General features: G+C 39.6%; 1 pseudogene; it reads left to right on the top strand.

Annotated features, from left to right (window-relative positions):
• Positions 1–3514: 3514 nt before the first annotated feature.
• LOC131279694 (5-azacytidine-induced protein 2-like) lies at positions 3515–9622 on the top strand (annotated as a pseudogene).
• The last annotated feature ends 719 nt before the right edge of the window (positions 9623–10341 follow it).

Here is a 10341-nt window from a genome sequence, read left to right as displayed (position 1 = left end):
GGATTGAAAAATAAAGGAAGGCTGAAGTAGAAAATCTAAAGACTTTAGAATTAGATCCCTATTTCACCCTTCTCCCAGTCATCAAAACTAGGGCAAGTTACTTTGCTTTTCTGAACCATCATGTCCCCTGTGTAAAAGGGGAATGATGAACCCCACCTCCCAATGTAATGGTGAGGATTAGAGAGAATAGATAGTAAAACACCTGAAACAATGATTGGATTTTACATTTATATATAATAAAGTCTAATCAGGAAATAAATTACGGGATTTGTTTTCATTTAAAAATTTTATTGAAATATAACATTCATACATGAACATACATAAACAATAAGTGCATAGTAAAAGTTGTGAACTTACAAAACAAACATGCATAACATCACACAGTGCTCCCATACATCACCCTCAACAATACTTGCATTGTTGTACAACATTTGTTACAAACTGAAATAGCATTGTCAAAATATTACTACTAACTATAGCCCATATCTTACATTTGGTGTATTTTTTCTCCAACCCACCCAATTATTAACACCCTGTTTTGGAATTATATACTTGTTATGCTTCATGACAAAATGTTCTCATATTTATCCTGTTAACCACAGTCCATCTTCCACCACTGGATTCCCTGTGTTACACAGACCCATGTTTTATACAATCCATTCAAAGTGTACACTCAGTGGTTTTCATTTTCATCACAAAGTTGTGCTCAGTTTTAGAACATCTTTATTACTCCCAAAGGAAAAATCCCATAATCCTTTATGTCCCCATATTGTCCCTTAAAATTGATATAATATCCTCTTTGCCATTGCTGCAAAAATATTACATTATTACTGTTAACTATTACCCATATGTTACGTTAGTTGTAATTTTCCCATATATCACCATATTCTTAACACTTTCTTATGTTTATACTATTAATCACAATCTTCATCCACCACTGAAATCACTGTTACAGAATCTCTAGATTATCCTCTAGCTTTTCAATTGACATTTACATCCACAGACTACCCCCCTCTCAGCCACAATCACATTTCTAAATCAGCAGTGTTATTTATACTCACTGTAACATGTTACCATCAACTCTATTCATTTCCACACTCTTAATAAACCTTATTAAAAGTTCTACAGAAGTAAGCATCAGTTCCCATTCTCAACCCACATTCTATCTCCTAGTAACCTATACTCTAGAGTGTACCTCCACAAGTTTACTCATTCTATTTAATAGTTCATATTAGTAAGACTATACAATATTTGTCCTTTTGTGTCTGGCTTATTTCACTCAACATAATGTCCTCAAGATTCATCCATGTTGTCATATGCATTCCAATTTCATGTATTCTTACAGCTGAACAGAATTCCATTTTATGTATATACTACATTTTGTTTATCCACTTATTGGTTGATGGACACTTGGGCTGGTTCCATATTTTAGCAATTGTGAATAGTGTCAGTTTGCATCCTAGCTTTCAGTTTTTCTGAATATATTCCTAATAGCAGGATTGCTAGATCATACGGCAGTTCTATATTCAGCTTCTTGAGATACCACCGCACTGTCTTCCACAGAGGCTGCTCCATTCTACATTCCCACCAATAGTGAAGAGTATTCTTATTTCTTCACAGGATATTTTTTAATATCCTTAACTTTATTCGAAGGAAAGCATTTTTAAATGAAACATTTTCTACTTAATGTACCATACAATACTTGTCATGTTGCACAAGCTGCTGTATCTACTTGAGAACGGTATCAGGTGCCTAGGTTTGATTCCTAAAGGTCCATTCAGCCTTCCTCCCATTTCCCATTAGATACACTGTTTTGCTGTATCTCTCCAGAAACTTCAAAAGTGAGTGAAGAATTGCTAGTCTGGAAATATTTTTCTAGGTAAAAACAGAACAGTACATTCAACCGACTAACGAGTGGTACTTCTAGGACCTGAAGTGGTACTTCACGGTCCTGTTGCTCTGGACCATGGAACTGAGAGTGGCCATTTTGTCCAGGTCATGAGCAGCTGCAGCTGGTCCATCCCAGTGGGGCTCACATGTCTGACACAGTGGTGTTCTACCAACATTACAAGATTTCACCAGTGTCTAAGCTACTGAACTGATTTTTGAATGTTCTGCCTATATTACTGGGGGGAACACCAGAATATGGGCAGTCCCCAAAGGGTTTTGAGATTAAATAATATCAGAGAGGGTTAGACTCAAAAGCAGAAACAAGTGTTAAAGGCTGTTTTGCTGTGCAAGAGGCTTCCCAAGAGAAGCATTGGAAAATCTGCCCTGACACTATTTACAGCGAAATTGCCCAAAGCACCAGAGAATATATCAAAATGAACCTCTCATTGTCCTGGGAGACTAACTTTAATTAGGAACCTATTTTGCCACTTGCACTTTCTTGACAGGATTACTAGAATAAGCCAAGGGCAATCTTACCTCCAACGCCCCTTCTTTAGAGGTCATGCTGCCTCAGTGATTTTTACCCTTTTGTTGAAATATTGATTTTTATCTTTTTTTGAGATTATAAAAATCAGGGACCTTCCCTCAGCCCAGAAAAATTTCAGAGAATGTACATGCAATTGCTGGAAAGTTTAAATACTCCCGAAGCTCATTCATGGCCTCAGGTTATAGTTTCTTTTATTTTAAAATTTGAGTCAGGGAAAGCTGTGCCTTCAGAATGGAGTAAAAGAGGAAAATAAAGGATATAATTTGGATATAATTAACTTGAACTCACACAAAAGCATTAAAATTCTTTCATTTCACAATAATTGCTTCAGGTAATTGTTCTTTAAAAAAATAAGGCTGAAGGTAAATAATATAAATATGAACTATTATCTTCTATTAGAATATGGTTTGGTGTGATATGTTACTAATTCAATTCTGGACTCTTTGGCTCTATAAAAACACTGCCTTATAAGTGTGAACCTTGAATTTAATGCTAGAGGTAAATTTTAGAGTTTGTTTACAAGCAATATTGAGTCTTTCTAAGTACCTCTCTTCTTCACACCTTTTAAGATAAATATATGATTAGCATTTCTTAAACATCTTCTATGCTTTGACCACAAAGTGTGTATTAAAAATTCATCCCTGTTTTGAGTAGCTTATGGTTTTCTCAAGGGGATAGGACAGTTACTGACATAGTTGCTAATACCAGGCATATTTGCCTAATCCAAGCAAATAAGTGTTAGAGGCAGTAAATAGAATAGAAAAAGGAGATCAGGATGGACAAGAGCCATTTGGGAAGGCTTTAAGGAAAAGGAAAATTTTGAAATTTTAAAAATCATTTGAATAAACAACCAAGTGCACACCAAATCAGGAGAGAATTTGGCAAAGTCTCAGAGGCCAGAGGTCAATGGCTTACTCGTCAGTGTATTGTCCAGAATAATTTGAAGAGTAACTGGTGATGGGTTTGGAAAGGTGGCCAGGATCAGTGAGGGAGGAGAGTTTTTTGTATGTCAAGCTCAGGATTTAAATGTTCTGGGGGCCATGAGGGGTTTCTGAGCAGCCAGGAAGCCCATGGAACATGCCTGGTGATGTAAAAACAAAACCAAAAAAGGTGAGTCAAGAAAGGGCATCTAGCAAAGGAAAGTGCAGCCTGCCCAGGAGTGGTGCCGCCCACACGGAGAGCTGACACAACAAGATGATGCAACAAAAAGAAACACAGATTCCCGTGCCGCTGACAACAACAGAAGCGGACAAAGAAGACAACGCTGCAAACAGACACAGAGAACAGACAACTGGGGTGAGGGGGAAGGGGAAAGAAACAAATAAATTTTTTAAAATCTTGAAGAAAAAAGAAAGGACATCTAGGTGACAGGCCCCCTCCAGCAGCGGCTCGGCACCCCCCGCCTGGGCTCGCCCTCCTTCCAGAACCTCCTGGGCCGCTGTCCAGGGCAGGGGCCCCGTGGCGCCTGGCGCAGCCAAAGCAAAACAAAGGGCAATCTCTCCGCGGTGCTTCTGCCTTCGCCGGGGAAGCGGCGGTGTCTTGGAGGAAACTGAGGCCTTTGGTGATGCCTGGTGACACTGTTTTCGGTCCTTTTCCAAACACTGCGGAACGGCAAACACTGAACGGCTCAGTGGGCGGCTCTAGGTAGCCCGACCGCGGGCTGTCAGGGTGAACTGGTGGGTGATATCTGCATTCTGAATCAGGAAAAACCCTATAGGAGAGATACAGGGCCTCCAGTCTCAATATATTCAGGAGATGAGTCCGTTACTTCACACTTGCCCTTTTCACTGCATATGAGACTTCAAAAAATGGCTTAAGGATTCAGAAAAAGAGAACTGCTTTCTTAGGAAAAAGTACTAAGGGAGAGTGGATGTAGTCAGTGGCTGAGAGCCTGCTTCCCATGTTAGTGATCCTGGCTTCGATCCCCAGTACTTCCTTAAACAACAATCTAATCTCAATTAGATGAAGGACCAAGTTCTGTGGGATGAGAACAAATAAATAAGGCCTATAGTGCTTATCAAGGGGTCTGCATTGATAGAAATAATTTGACGAGCAAATTGTACTAAACAACTCTGAATCTTTGAAACTATTGAATGAATAGCTACAACCTGAAGTAGAACTCCTCCAGCTAAGGGCATTAGTGGAAACCCAGCAGGTGAAGAGAAGTTTAAATTCCCCTTCATGTAACTGGGAAGTGGAAAAAGTGAGCTGTGACTTGAAGATCCACGGTTTGGAATAGGAGCTGGAACTGATGAGGAAAGAATATAATGGCCTCAAAATAGAGCTACAAAACTCCAAAGCTGCTTCTGTCTCAGGAAAACAATCTGAAGAGCAGATGTTTCCAAAGATTAAGCATTTCAAATGATAATATACAACAGGCATACCGGGAACTTAAGAAAAGAAACGTCTAATTTACATCTGGTGACTCAAGTGCAAGCTGAACTGCTAGGAAAACTGAAAACCCCAACTGCAATCAAAAGAAAGCCTGTGCCCCAGTAGGATGTGTCGAAGACCTTGGAAAAGATAACAAAAAACTGCACGTGATGAATTTTACTGCAACATACAAAAGATATACCCCTGTCTCACCAAATGGCAAAGCTCTTTGTCATACCACATCTTCCCCTTTACCAGGAGACATAAAGATTTTTCTCTTAGAAACCCGTTTTGCAGTCATGGACAGATAATGAGAGATCCATTCCTAATGATGGTGCAAACTTTCAGGAACATAACTCTTATGACAGAAATTGCCTGGAAGATAATTCATGGGTATTCCCTACCCCTCCCAAATCAAGTGAGACAGCATTTGGGAAAACTAAAAGTAAAACTTTGCCTTTACCCAACTTCTCACCACACCACTGCATTACTTGAACTAACATAATCAAAACTGCCTTGATAAGAATTAATTCTGAAGAGGTTCATGATTTGGTCACGAGGATGCTGTATCTCTCTCAGGGTTTCCACCAAGAAATTATTTAGCAATCTGAAAGTGGATTTTGATTAAATTTTTGCATTCTTCAGTGTATAAATTCACTCATAGTGTACTATAATATGCAGTTGACTTTCCAGTATGAAAGAATGGCACCATTCAGCCCCATATTCTGCCTGAGAATCATATTTTGCTAGTAATTAATACAATAGTTAAGGCGTTTGAAAAAAAGCTCTACATTTGATGATAGTTATAAATGTTTGCCTCTCAGATAAAGAATGGAATTGAAAGTGTTTAGACATGGCTTTACGAAGCATGTGGAATATATTAAATATTTCCATTCATAAAGATTAAAAAGGAGACCATTAATATAGGATTAAAATTGCATAAGCTGCTTCAAATTGCAGAAATAGCAAATGATACTGTGAATAGCTTATGATGCTTAAAGATATGAAAAATACTACACAGTAATAATCTAGGTTACCCCATGTTTATATGCTGTTGTTTCAAAGTTTCATATTTAAAGTCACGTTTTAATCACAATATTGTTTGTTAACAAGAATTTAGAATAACAATTTGAATTCCAACACTTGAAATAACCTGATCATTGATGCGAACTTTGTCTCAGTACATCCCTCAAGTCCTAATTGGAAAAAAGAGATGAAATAGTTGTAAATGTGTGAACAATTATAGCCTATACATTATCTAATGAGAAGTAAGTAGAAAGAGCATTGCAAAGGTTTCAGTCTAATCTGTCCCTTCAGTGGCCCTTAATGAAAATCTAAATGTATGTGTATAATTGTATACAGTAATTTTCCTCAAAGGAACTATAACTAGCTGTTTATTATGTAGAGTAGCTTATCAACTGTTAGGTATTTTTTGAAATGTAACATTTTCTTCATGGAGAAAGTGATTTTTACTTTATTGAATTATGAATTTTAATTCTAGAAACCAAATTTGGTGCTGTATTTATATAGTACAATCATGAAATGTCCCGGAAGCCTTACATGCCAAGTGGCCTATCACTTAAATATAAGTAAAGAAATAACAAAAATGGCTTCACATGGAAATTCTTGGAGAAAGAGTTTACTCTTTCAGGGTAGAGGTATTAAGAATACCAGTATAAGATGTACTACTTGGTTCAGACACCTTTTGCCTGGGAAAATTGTTTTATAATGGAGAATGTTATCCTTTTTGATAGACAGTTTCATGTATCTTGAACTTATAAGAATCTCTCAGATCTCATCTATATTATTGAATAGCATACATACATAAACAGTGTTCACAGTTCAGATATTTTTGTCTTTATATTAGCTTACTTATTTAGGCTATTCTGTGATTAATGGGATTAGAGTCAGAAGATGGAATGATTCTCACCAATGAACCCACCTGATTCAAGGAAGGACAATCCTCTGTCTTGTAACAGAACAAAACCCAATATGCATAAAACAAATACAAGGCTCTAAGCTTCAACTGAAGGATGTAAGTACCTGTGTACTAACAGCAGTGGAAACTATTTCTCATGTGGTTGCATAGCTGTATATTATATCTAATCTCAAATGCTTACTGCTTTGCTTTTCCTAAAACCAAGATTGGATATTTTCCTTTGTAAAGAAAATAAGTCTTACGAGATAATGGCTTGAGTAATGTTTTGAACAATGCAAAGAAATTGCTTAATTAAAATATTTTTGTTTGAAACAAAAGAAAGAGAGCCTAGAGGAATCTTTTTAAATTAATTTTTAATTAACTTTTTTTTATTTTTAAAGGAGCTTTAGATTTCATAAATGTTCATTAAAAATATAAGGGATTCCCATATGCCCCACTCCTTCCCCCTCCCACACTTTCCCACACTGACAGCATCTTTCATTAGTGTGGTACATTTGTTACAACTGATGACACATAGTGAAGCATTCCCAGCAACCATGGCCTACAGTTTACATTATAGTTTATAGTGTCGCGCACAGTTTTGTCGGTTAAGACAAAATATACAATGGCCTATGTCTGTCACTGCAATGTCATGCGAGACAACTTAGACAAATCTTTTTTTTTACCGTTTAGACATGATGAGGAGCTAGAACACAGTAGTAGCAGTGGACACGGAAAAGAACGAGCAAATTCAAGAGAGATTACAAGGAATAAATATTCTAACAGTTACAATTCCTGAAGTATCAGTATAGAAGGAAATATGAAGGAATCAAAAATGAAAGAGAGAAGGGGAGCTCGGGGCGCCTGCAGGGACGAGTCCGCGGCCTGCGGGCGTGCACCCCGGAGGGGACCAGGTGCGGGCGCGCAGGGCAGCCGCGCGGTCTGCGCCATGGGTACCCGGGGCACCCTAGCACGCGTGGTGGCTGTGGAGGGGCTCCCAGAATCCCGCCTTTCCCAAACTCAGGATCACTTGTGTGGTTACTTTGCGGCCGAAGCTGGCCAGGATGGGCAAATTGATGCTGATGAATTGCAGAGATGTCTGACATCAGGAGGACACAAACTTTTTAACTTGGAGACTCATCAGCTTATAGTTTCAATGCTGTGTAGAGACATGTCTCTGGGCTCTACGGAATGGCTGGAGGCAACACTTCATCGTGTTTAACAAGGATAGAAGTTTAACAGTGGATCCTCAAGAATTGCAAGAAGGTCCTGACAACAAGGGGATTTAGGAGCCCCCAGGCTGTGAATTCAATTGCAAAACGATAGTTTAAGTTTGATGACTACATTGCCTGCCATGTCAAACTGAGGGCGCTCACAGTTTTTGTGTTTTTTGTTGCTGTTTTTTTAAAAGATTTATTTTTTATTTATTTCTCTCCCCTTCCCCCCCAATCCCCCTCAGTTGTCTGCTCTCTGTGTCATTCACTGTGTGTTCTTCTGTGACCGCTTCCATCCTTATCAGCAGCACCAGGAATCTGTGTTTCTTTTTGTTGTGTCATCTTGTTGTGTCAGCTCTCCGTGTGTGCAGCACCATTCCTGGGCAGGCTGCACTTTCTTTCGTGCTGGGCGGCTCTCCTTACGGGGCGCACTCCTTGTGCGTGGGGCTCCCCTACGCGGGGGACACCCCTGGGAGGCACAGCGCTCCTTGCACGCATCAGCACTGCGCGTGGGCCAGCTCCACACGGGTCAAGGAGGCCCAGGGTTTGAACCACGGACCTCCCACGTGGTAGACGGGCGCCCTAACCACTGGGCCAAGTCCGCTTCCCCACAGACAGTTTTTGAAGATGGGATACTGCTCAGCAAGGTGTTGTGAATTTCTCATAGGATGATTTCATTCAGTGTCATGAGTGTTTAAATCAAGAAGCTGTATGAGCATAATCGACATTCCGCCTTGGGGTTCTCCTTTGCTCTTCCATGTTGCCTTCAGTAATGTGTGTAAACTTAATCCTCTCTCACATGGCCAGTCAAAATGGCAGGGCTCCCTTTCTCCTGTCTCTCTCTTTATGTTTCCTTTTATGTAAGTCTCAGCAAGAGGGTGGAAACCCAATCTGAGTCATGCCTCACAGACATAGCCCCATCAAGAGGGCCCCACACCCAGAGGAATGGATTAGTTCAAACACATAATCTTTTTCTTTTTGGTATTCATGAAAGAACTTCAAACTGTCACATTACCATTACCTTTATGTTTTATTTCCTCCATAGAACTTATTACCTACTGACACCCTATACATTTGTTTGTTTTTGGTCAATCTTCCCATTCTTGAAAGTAAGCTTTGTTTTGTTCGTATAGTAACCCCAGTGCCTAGAACAGTGTATGATACATAGTAGATGTTCAATAAATATTTGTTGAATGAATGAGTCCATTCAATGAAATACCAGGGAGCTGCTAAAAAGGATGAGGGAAATCAACACTCATTGACAGGGAAAACTTCTCAAAAGACACTGTTAAAACAAAAGAACATTCGTTTATTTAAAAAAGGAGAGGTAGTGTAATTCAGGGGTTAAGCACCTGCTTTGCCTATATGAAGTCCCAGGTTCAATCTCTAGTACCTCCCATTAAAAAAAAAAGACATTGTTAAGTGAAAAGAGCAAGTTATTGAACCAAATGCATTTGTGAGGGGAAATCTATATACAAATGTAAGAAATCTGCAACAGAGATTATCTCTTATAGAAATCTGAAAGAGATTATCTCTTATAGGCAGAAAGGCAAATCCTAGTGCAAGTGAGTGGTGTGTGTGTGTGCGCACATAGTAAGGAATTTGGTCTCCAAAGAGAGGTCCGTCCTTTGTACCAGCTCCTGGGGAGTAACCTCAAAATCCTTGGAATTTTGCAACTGATAGGAGTGTCTTTGTTATTCATGGTGTCCCCAACACATGAGATCCTAAGATATGACGCTAGGTGGGACCTGCCTCACCTATATTGTTAGGGTGGGAGGCTGGCCAGGTCAGAAAGCCAGCCATGTGATGAGAGGATTAGGGCTTTGAGCCAGCTAATAGCAGCCCCACCCAGAAGGGGAGGGAGCTGGAGTTGAGTTCAACCACATGGGCATTGATTCAATCAATCATGGCTATGTAATGGAACCCGAACAAAAACTCTGGACAATGAAGTTGGGATGAGTTTCCCTGGTTGGTAATACATATTGTTGTGCCAGGATGGCACCATGTCCTGACTCCATCAAGAGATGTCACCAGATGTTTTGGGCTTGAAACCCTTCCAGACTTTGCCCTATGTGTCTCTCCTTTTGGCTCCTTATTTGTATCCTTTTTGCTATAAAACCGTAATGGCAAGTGTATTAGTCAGTGTTCTCTAGAGAAACAGAATCAACAGGAGATTCTGTAAATAGTAAGAGATTTTATAAAATTGTTTCGCCCAGCTGTGGGGAAGCACAAGTCCAAATTCTGAAAGGCAGGCTACAAGCCGGGGACTCAGATGAAGATCTTCATTGATTCCCCAGGAGATGCTGGCTGTCTGAAGAGGAGATGGGGATGCGCTCTCTCAATGCTGAAAGCACTTCTACTTTTTCCTTCTAAGGCCTTCAACTGGTTGGATGATATGT

This window comes from Dasypus novemcinctus, chromosome 1, assembly GCF_030445035.2.
Source record: "Dasypus novemcinctus isolate mDasNov1 chromosome 1, mDasNov1.1.hap2, whole genome shotgun sequence".
Classification (NCBI taxonomy): domain Eukaryota; kingdom Metazoa; phylum Chordata; class Mammalia; order Cingulata; family Dasypodidae; genus Dasypus; species Dasypus novemcinctus.
Note: the sequence above shows the minus strand (reverse complement) of the source record. Positions and strands in the feature narration are given on the sequence as shown.